At 39.8% G+C, this 9,200-nt stretch overlaps 1 protein-coding gene and 1 pseudogene across 3 annotated transcripts in view; one reads left to right on the top strand and one right to left on the bottom strand.

Moving 5' to 3' along the window:
• GOLM1 (golgi membrane protein 1) overlaps positions 1-9,200 on the top strand; it is a 111,436-nt gene that overhangs the window by 2,182 nt on the left and 100,054 nt on the right. The gene's annotated exons all lie outside the window — the stretch shown is intronic.
• Positions 7,110-7,824, bottom strand: LOC101662092 (annotated as a pseudogene).

Here is a 9,200-nt window from a genome sequence, read left to right as displayed (position 1 = left end):
TTATATATTTATCTGTATATGATTTAACAGTTCATTTCTTGTTATATATCTAATTATCTTTATAAATAAATATATTAAATTATCAGCAATTTGGTTTTATCTCTCTAGAGAACCCTTTCTAACACATTTGGGCATCACATTAAACTGTTTGTGCTTAGCAGGGTAGGAAGTATTTTCTGGGAATGGGCATTGTTAGCTAGAGCAGTATGGTATTTAAAGACTGGCCCTACTCTTTTTTTATTATTATTTTATTGGGGGCTCGTACAACTCCCATCACAATCCATACATACATCCACCATGTCAAGCACTTATGTACATTCGTTGCCCTCATCATTCTCAAAACATTTGCCCTCCACCCCAGCCCTTAATATCAGTTGCTAATTTTCCCCCTCCCTCCCCACAACCCCCTCCCTCATGAACCCTTCATAATTCATAAATTATTATAGTTTTGTCATAAGTTACACTGTCTAACACCTCCCTCTGCCCCCTTCCCTGCCGTCCATCCCCCAGGGAGGAGACAATACTTAGAGTCTTGTAATCGGTTCCCCCTTTCCACTCCACACTCCCTTCACCCTCCAGGCATCGCCCACCCCCACCCCCCACCCCCACTGGTCCTGAAGGAGTCATCCACCCTGGATTCCCCGTGTTTCCAGTTGCCATCTGCACCAATGTACATCCTCTGGTCCAGCCAGATCCGCAAGGCAGAATTGGGATCATGACAGTGGGGGGCGGGGGGGAGCATTTAAGAACCAGAGGAAAGTTATATGTTTCATCACTGCTACCCTGCACCCTGATTGGCTCATCTCCTCCCCACAGCCCCCCAGCAAGGGGGTGTTCAGTTGCCTACCGATGGACTTTGAGTCTCCAACTCCGCACTCACCCATCTTTACAATGATATGATTTTTTGTTCCTTGATGCCTGATGCCTGATCCCTTCGACAGCTCATGGTCACACATGCTGGTGTGCTTCTTCCATGTGGACTTTGTTGCTTTTGAGCTAGTTGGCCGCTTGTTTATCTTCAAGCCTTTAAGACCCCAGACGCTATATCTTTTGATAGCCGGGCACCATCAGCTTTCTTCACCACCTTTGCTGACTGGCCCTACTCTTATAGTGTCTGGCGAGGCAAGGAGATATAGCCCTGATGCCTTTGGCTTTAACCTACGCCACATCACTACAGAAGAAAAGGCCTGGTGATGTGCTTCCTTAAAGATTCACCCCCCAAAAATCTAAGAAGCTCATTTCTACTCTGTGCCATATGAGGTCTCCAGGAATCAGAATCAGCTGTGTTTGGTTTTATTATTAGTATTTTATCTGTTAATTACTCACATTTGTCAATAAAGTAGGCCCTGGTGGCATTTTGAGTTAAGAGTTGGGCTGCTAACCACAGGGTCAGCAGTTTGAACCCATCAGCAGCTCCGCCAGAGAAAAATGAGACTTTTTGCTCTTGTAAAGATTCACAGCATGGGAAACCCTGTGGGGCAGTTCTACTTTCTCCTGCAGGTCACTATGAATGGTCATTGACTTGATGGCAGTGAATAAGTTTTCCTTAGAAAATGAAAAATTTGCCCTAAGAAAAGATTCATTGCTTTTTAAATGAGCTAACATGATAAAGAACATGCATGTCCTATAGTTGGGATAAAAGAAAAATCACTTGTCTGTAGAAAACTTTTTTTCTCTTTCAAATATTCATAAAAGGAATGGTTTCTTTCTTTATATATATAATTTTATTGGGGGCTCATGTGACTCTTTTTAAAATTATCATTTTATTGGGAACTTGTACAACTCTTATCACAATCCATACAAACATCCATTGTGTCAAGCACATTTGTACATTTGTTGCCATCATCATTTTCAAAAATTTTCTTTCTACCTGAGCCCTTGGTATCAGCTCCTCATTTTTCCCCTCCTGCCCCACCCTCCCTCCCTCATGAACCCTTGATAATTTATCAGTTTTCACCCCCTTTCTCCCCTCACCTTCTCCTTACCCTCCTGGTGTCACTACTCTTATTATTGGTCCTGAGGGGTTTATCTGTCCTGGATTACCTGTGTTTCCAGCTCTTATGTGTACCCATGTATATGCTCTGCTCTAGCTGGATTTGTAAGGTAGAATTGTGGTCATGATAGTGGTGGGGAGGAAGCATTAAAGAACTAGAGGAAAGTTGTATGTTTCATTGGTACAATACTGCACCCTGACTGGCTCATCGCCTCCTTGTGACCCTTCTGTAAGGGTATGTCCAATTGTCTACAGATGGGCTTTAGGTCTCCACTCCACACTCTCCGTCATTCACATTGATAGGATTTTTTTTTCTCGGTCTTTGATGCCTGATATCCGATCCCATCTACACCTCATGATCACACAGGCTGGTATGCTTCTTCCATGTGGACTCTGTTGCTTCTCAGCTAGATGGCCACTTGTTTATCTTCAAGCCTTTAAGACCCCAGATGCAGTATCTTTTCATACACGGGCACTATCATCTTTCTTCACCACATTTGCTTATGCACCCATTTTGTCTTCAGTGATTGTGTCACGATGGTGAGCATCACAGAATGCCAGTTTAATAGAACAAAGTGTTCTTGCATTGAGGGAATACTTGAGTAGAGGCCCAATGTCTGTCTGCTACCTTAAAAGGAATGGTTTTGGAACACGTCTCACCTTAGAAAAATATCAGTGGTATTTATGTGCTTACCCACCCCTCCCCAAGTGTTCTTAAAACTTGTTGTTTCCAAACTTCATACTCATTAGCAAAAAAAAAAAAGTATTGCACTTTCCCATATGTGTTTCGTACTTATAAAGTATTTGTATTCAGAGGTGTCTCAGAAGGCAAGCCTGGCAAACTGCTTCTCAGGGATCAGAGCCTTGAAAACCTGGCAGCAGCCATGGGGTTACCAGTCAGCCGAAACCAACAGGTATTGACTTGTGGTCAACTAACAACTATCCTCATGATCTGGTTTACATTATGTGGTTTAAACATTGCTACTAACCGCAAGGTCAGCAGTTTGAAACCACCAGCACCTCTGCAGGACAAAGATAAAGGCTTTCTCTAGTTCTGTAAATACTTAAGTCTCAGAAACCCACCAGGGCAATTCTTGGGGTTGCTGTGAGTCAGAATGTACTTGATAGCCAAGAGGTTGGTGTCTCAAATACTCTTAGGGCTTGATTCATTTTTAATTCAATGGCAGAAAAACACTATTTCAAAGTGCCTTCCTTTTAATTTAGTGTTTGTGGCCAATTTCTTGTCAGATCTGAAGGCATCCCCATAATTTTTAACATCATGATGTTGCTCATGTAAAACTCCAACACTGAAAACTGTCTACTTTGTCGCTTAGGGTTCTTGTGTTTCCCTGTGCTTGCACTTATTAGTAAAATTTGAATGAATTTTAATTTTTATCTTCTAAATTCTCCTAAACTTTATAGCTTTGTTGCCTGTTAATACACTCCATGGTATGTAAACCAGAATGCATTGCCTTGTGTTGAAGTGGAAGCAAGGTGGACCCGATCAACAGCCCACAGTGATTTCTGACATAGTACCCTCTGCTGAAGGGACATGTGAGGAAGCAGTTTCAGTTTTGTTTTAACCATATAATCAGTAAAATGTAGTTTCTTATTTTTTGGATTAAAAAATACATAGCTTCTAGAATTTTCTTTACCAGCCTGATAGAGCATCTTTCACACCCTCTCGGAAGCATGTACCCTGCTAGTAATCACCTACTTCTGTTTCAAATAATTATTTAACTTAATCCTCATGAGCACAGATATAAATGATTCCCCCCACCCAATCATGCCCCAAATGAGTAAACAGACTTGAAAACGTCAATTAATACCACAGTAATCCCTTTTTAAAATTTTTTAAAGTCCATTATTTTATTCTAGAATATTTTGTCTGCATTTTGTTTTAATATCTAAGCACTTTTGTGTATTTTTCCTTTTTTATCATTTTATTTTTTATCATTTACAATTCATCACAATACATAGATCAATTGTGTAAAGCACAGCTATACATTTGTTGCCCTCATCATTCCCAAAATTTGCTTTCCTCTTGGGTTCCCGGAATCAGCTCATTTTCCTTTAAATTAAGAGTTTGGTGGTCAGTGACATCCTTGATACTGTCATTTAATTTGCAAACCAGACTTAGTCAGACACCGAGTTTTATCCCTTTACAGATGAGCGTATGAAGTGTAGAAATAGAAAACTTTCCCTTTGCCACCCAGTGAGTACATAGATTCCTACATCCCTCCTTGTACCTGTGCAAGGTACAAGGCAAGAACCAAAGTATTCTTTCTGTTTCTTAAGAACAGAGATCTTCCTCACCTGCTTTGCACCCCCACTCAGTCCTGGGGCCCAGCATCAAATAATCCCTCAATATGTTTGAATGAATCTATTTTTATTTTCCCTCTATGTCATGATATGTTCATTTGGTACAATGACTACTTTGAAAAAATGAGGACTCCACTAAATGAGATGATTAAATCTTGGAAGACTAGAAATTGTACCATATTATATCTTGCTTATATCTTGATTTTTTAAACTAGTGTTTGTTTGACTTCTGTATTGAGACACTCTTTGAAGAAAAATTGCAGAATTTTAAAGTAAAAAATGAGAGGGCAGTGGAGGTTTAGTGGTAATGGAGTCTCATCTTCCACAGAAGACACTCAGGTTTGAATCCTGGCTAGTGCACCTCATACACAGCTAGCACCTGTCTTAACAGTGTTGCTTTCAGACTAAGAAGAAAGCCCTGGTGATTGGCTTAATACCAGCCAGTGATGAAAACCCTATGGAACAAAGCCATTCAGGACGATAACACAGGGCTAGCAGCATTTTGTTCCATTGTGCACGTGCCAGGAGTTTGAGACTCATTTGAGAGAAGTTAACAACAATAAGGGTTGTATTAATTCTTCACTGCTTTCCCCCTACATATTCCCACTCTCACAACGCAATTTATTTTTTTATTAATTGGGATTTAATACATATATCATCCATAGTTGAGTCATGTCCAGTAGAATTGTACAATTGCTACCACAGTCAGTTTCCAAACATTTGTTTTCTACCTGGGATCCTTGACATCATCTCCCTGTTGTCCCCATCACCACCATTGTAACCCTTTCCTCCCAGAACCCTTATTCTTGTCCCCACCGGTTCATCAATCCTGGGTTTCATATACTGAAAAACAGGAAAATATATAACACAACTTCCCTAAACAAAAAGCAAACAGAATATTACAAACCAAAAATACAGAATTTTTTGAAAACCACATTAGGGCCAGCCTGCATCATAGGAGGTATCCATTGACAGAGTTTTAACTGTTCAAGACAGATTGATGCCTTTGCTCTTCTATACTCATCTCTCCAAAGCACTCTGTTTAGTAGCCACTTTGCTCCCATCCCTCAATTGTAAATGGAGTTCTCTGGAGGTTTATTACCTGTGTAACTCCACAGATAAATCTTAGGCTCCATTGTCATCCTTGGCCTTCTGCAAAGTGGATTCTCACAATTTAGGATCTGATACTAATCCTCCTTCAACTTCGGATTATATGATTTACAGTCCTTCAGTGACTGAGGATGTTGTGGTTCTTTGTGGACTTAGTTGACATCTCACTTAGATGGCAACTTGTTTGGAGACAAACACTTTAAGACTCCAGATGCTATATTATCTCTTAGCCAGGCACTATCTGAATTCTTTGCCACCCAGAGCATGTACATTGGTACAGATGAGAGCTGTCAATACACAAAATCCAGAACAGATAAACTCAGGACCAATAATGAGAGTAGTGATAACATGAGGATAGGGAGAAGGTAGGGGAAAAGGGGGGAAAAGGGGGAACCAATCACAATGATTGACTTACACCCCGCTCCCAGGGGGATGAACAACAGAAACATGGATGAAGGGAGACAGCAGTCTGTGTAACATATGAAAATAAAAATAATTTATAAATTATCAAGGGTTCACAAGGGTGGGAGGATGGTGGAAGGTCGGGAATAAAGAGGAGGTGATACCAAGGGCTCAAGTAGAAAATGTTTTGGAAATGATGATGGCAACATATGTACAAATGTGCTTGATACAATTGATGTATGGATTGTAAGAGCCCCTGATAAAAGGATTTATTAAAATAAAAATAAGATAAAATAAAAATGAGATTCCATTTAAAAAATAATAAATAAATTCTTTGCCACATTTTGCTATAGCATCTGTATCTTCTGTATTCCCTCCTGAGTATGGAACATGGCCATGATGTAAGAACTAATTGTTCTTAAGTTGGAGCTAGGAATTAGTGTGAGCCCAAAGTCCATTTCTTTTTTTTTTTTTTCAAATTCATCTAAAATTTATTACTTGAAGTATCTGTGTCATTGCAAGGGATCCACACCATATTATGTACTCAAATAAAATAAGCGGTAACCAAACTGACAAAGCAGAGTCACCTTGCTGTAGGATATATTAAGGAAGTCTTATTACACTGAAAGCTTATAATACGGTCCATATATCTTCTTATAGGAAACATTCTCTTCACATAGAAGATGTTAATTTATTCATATTAGAATTCAGTAACAATCCTTTAGTAGTGTTGCTGTTATTATTTTTTTTTAAGTTGAAACTAAGATGGCAAAAATGCAAAATTGGCTAATAGTTTTGATCTTTTCTGAGATCATACCCTGGAGTTAAACAAAGAGGGTTTAGCTCTCTCCAGCTCAAAAGCATACTTCTTTCTAAAGGATGACCGACCAAATGATACCATCCCTGAAAGCAGAATCCCAGCCACCAATGTGAAAGGGCTATGGCTCAATGAAGAACACAGTAACTGATCTGCCTCAGAAAAAAGGAAGCAAAAATCAACGTCAAAGTTCTTAAATCAAATAGAATTTTAAAATGCAATGTTTAAAATTTTACCCCTGAGCTATGGATATTTTTTAAACAGTCTGTAGTAAAATAGTGCATTCCATCAGTCTAAGTTGTATTTATAAATGCTATTGTTCTTGATGCTGAAAACAGGTAAACTCTAACTGAAACAGCACAAAGTGGTAGCAATTACATATTTCATAAAAATCTTTGGTGAGATGCAGTCCTGTAGAAGAAGCCTCTTCACTTCGTTTCCTTCCTCAAAATACTTCTAGAATTTTCAGGTTATTTTCAGAGGAGAAACCACAAGATCATAATGAAAGACATATGACTACATCACCTATTGCATGTCGGATTTTTCTTAGAGTTTGATACTGCTCCAACAGGTGATCACCACGTATGATACCTAACTGACAACCTGTATCCAGACCCAGTTTTCTTCTGAGGAATTTTTCTACATGCCCAATAGATGCTTCTCCTGAAACTTGGACAAACTTCTTTTCCAGTGGCCAATGAACTCCAGTAATAAAGACATGTAAAGTTCAGGTGGAATCCGAAACACTGATTCCAGGGCTTTCTTAGATTTTTCTTTGCTTGAAGGGACTGGTTGCGGAACAGCAGGTTTAGGCACTTCTAGACCTCTTTCTTTATAGAAATCATGCATTTGCTTTTTTTCTCCTAAAAAATGACAAAACACAGATTTCCTCTAGATCGATCACTAATTTGTACACTATGTCTTGTAACTGTCGGTCCAACCTTATGTTATATAGAGGTTGTGTTTGGTGTTCTACTATGTTTCATTTTGGACATCTGTTGCTATAGTAAAAATGTCTCACAATGCAGCTTTCACAAAAGGTATGAACACACTCAGTAATGGTAGTAGCATCTATTAAGTAACCTTTACAGATGGAACACAAGATATACGGGGTCAGCTCAGAGAGGTTAATCAGGCACTGGCCTGGGCCACGCCACAGGTACGAGGGACCAAAGTCCATTTCTGTATATATATATTTTTTTATTCTCTTAATTTGTTATTACTTGGGAGTTAATACATATGTCATGTCATTCCATAGTTCAATCATGTCAAGCAGAATTGTATGACTATGTCTGTAATCAGTTTCCAATCATACTTTTCCTTTCTAGACTCCTTTATGTCCTCTCCCTTTTATCACCCCCCCACCTCGTAACCCTTGTTCTATTTTCTGTCCCTATGGGCTCATCAATGCTTGTTTCATATACCAAAAAAACAGAAAAGCAATTAACATGACTTCCAAGAGGGTGACCCCAGTGGCATAGCACCTCTGAGATACACCCTAAAGCAGTGGTTCTCAAACTTCCTAATGCTGCAAACCTTTAATACAATTCTTCATGTTCTGGTGACCCTCCAACCATAAAATTATTTTCATTGCTACCTCATAACTGTAATTTTGTGACTGTTATAAATCAGATGACCCCTGTGAAAGGGTCGTCAGACCCCCAAAAGGGTCATGACACACAGGTTGAGAACCTCTGCCCTAATATGAACAAGCATAAACAAATTTTTTAAATGTTCATCATAGGTTTTCCAGAATAATACATATCTTAATACAGCCTAGAGGGCATTGATGTAGCAAGACCTTTTTTGTCCCCCTTCCCAGGAGTTCAACAGCCTTGGTACAGGTGTCTTCCTCTTCCTCAGACACCATGTACTTTCCAACTTACGTCCTCAGGTTACAAGTGTGTCTGAGGTTGAGTCCAGTTCACCCAGTGGAATGTCCGCATCAGATCTCACTGACGCAGCCTCTGGAGCATGCTGCATACCTCGAAGATCCAGGATCCAGTGTCCCAGTGTTTCACAGCACCCAGCCTGGGTCCCCAGGATATCCCCAGCCTCCTGAGTTCAATGTGACCCATTCCTTACATGTCACCAAAGACATCCCCAGACCTAGTGTCCCCAAAAGCATCCTAAGTTATTCTTCCCCCAACCTGGAGGCCAGTCGTCCTCTTTCCCTACCAACAGGCATGCGTTTGTGATATTCCAGATGACGACACAATTTTTTAAAATCATTTTATTGGGGACACGTACAACTCAATCACAATCCATACATACATCCATTGTGTCAAGCACATTTGTACATTTGTTGCCATCATCATTCTCAGAACATTTGCTTTCTGCTTGAGCCCTTGGTATCAGCTATTCATTTTTTCCCTACCTCCCCACTCCCTGTTCCCTCATGAACCCTTGATAATTTATAAATTGTTATTATTTTGTCATATTTTACACTGTCCAAGGTCTCCCTTCACCCACTTTTCTGTTGTCTGTCCCCCAGGGAGGAGGTTATATATAGATCCTTGTAATCGGTTCCCCCTTTCTACTCCACCTTCCCTCCAC

Source organism: Echinops telfairi, unplaced genomic scaffold, assembly GCF_000313985.2.
Source record: "Echinops telfairi isolate 266 unplaced genomic scaffold, ASM31398v2 ScPeMD7_7429;HRSCAF=8467, whole genome shotgun sequence".
Classification (NCBI taxonomy): domain Eukaryota; kingdom Metazoa; phylum Chordata; class Mammalia; order Afrosoricida; family Tenrecidae; genus Echinops; species Echinops telfairi.
This window is presented reverse-complemented; position numbering and strand designations above follow the sequence as displayed.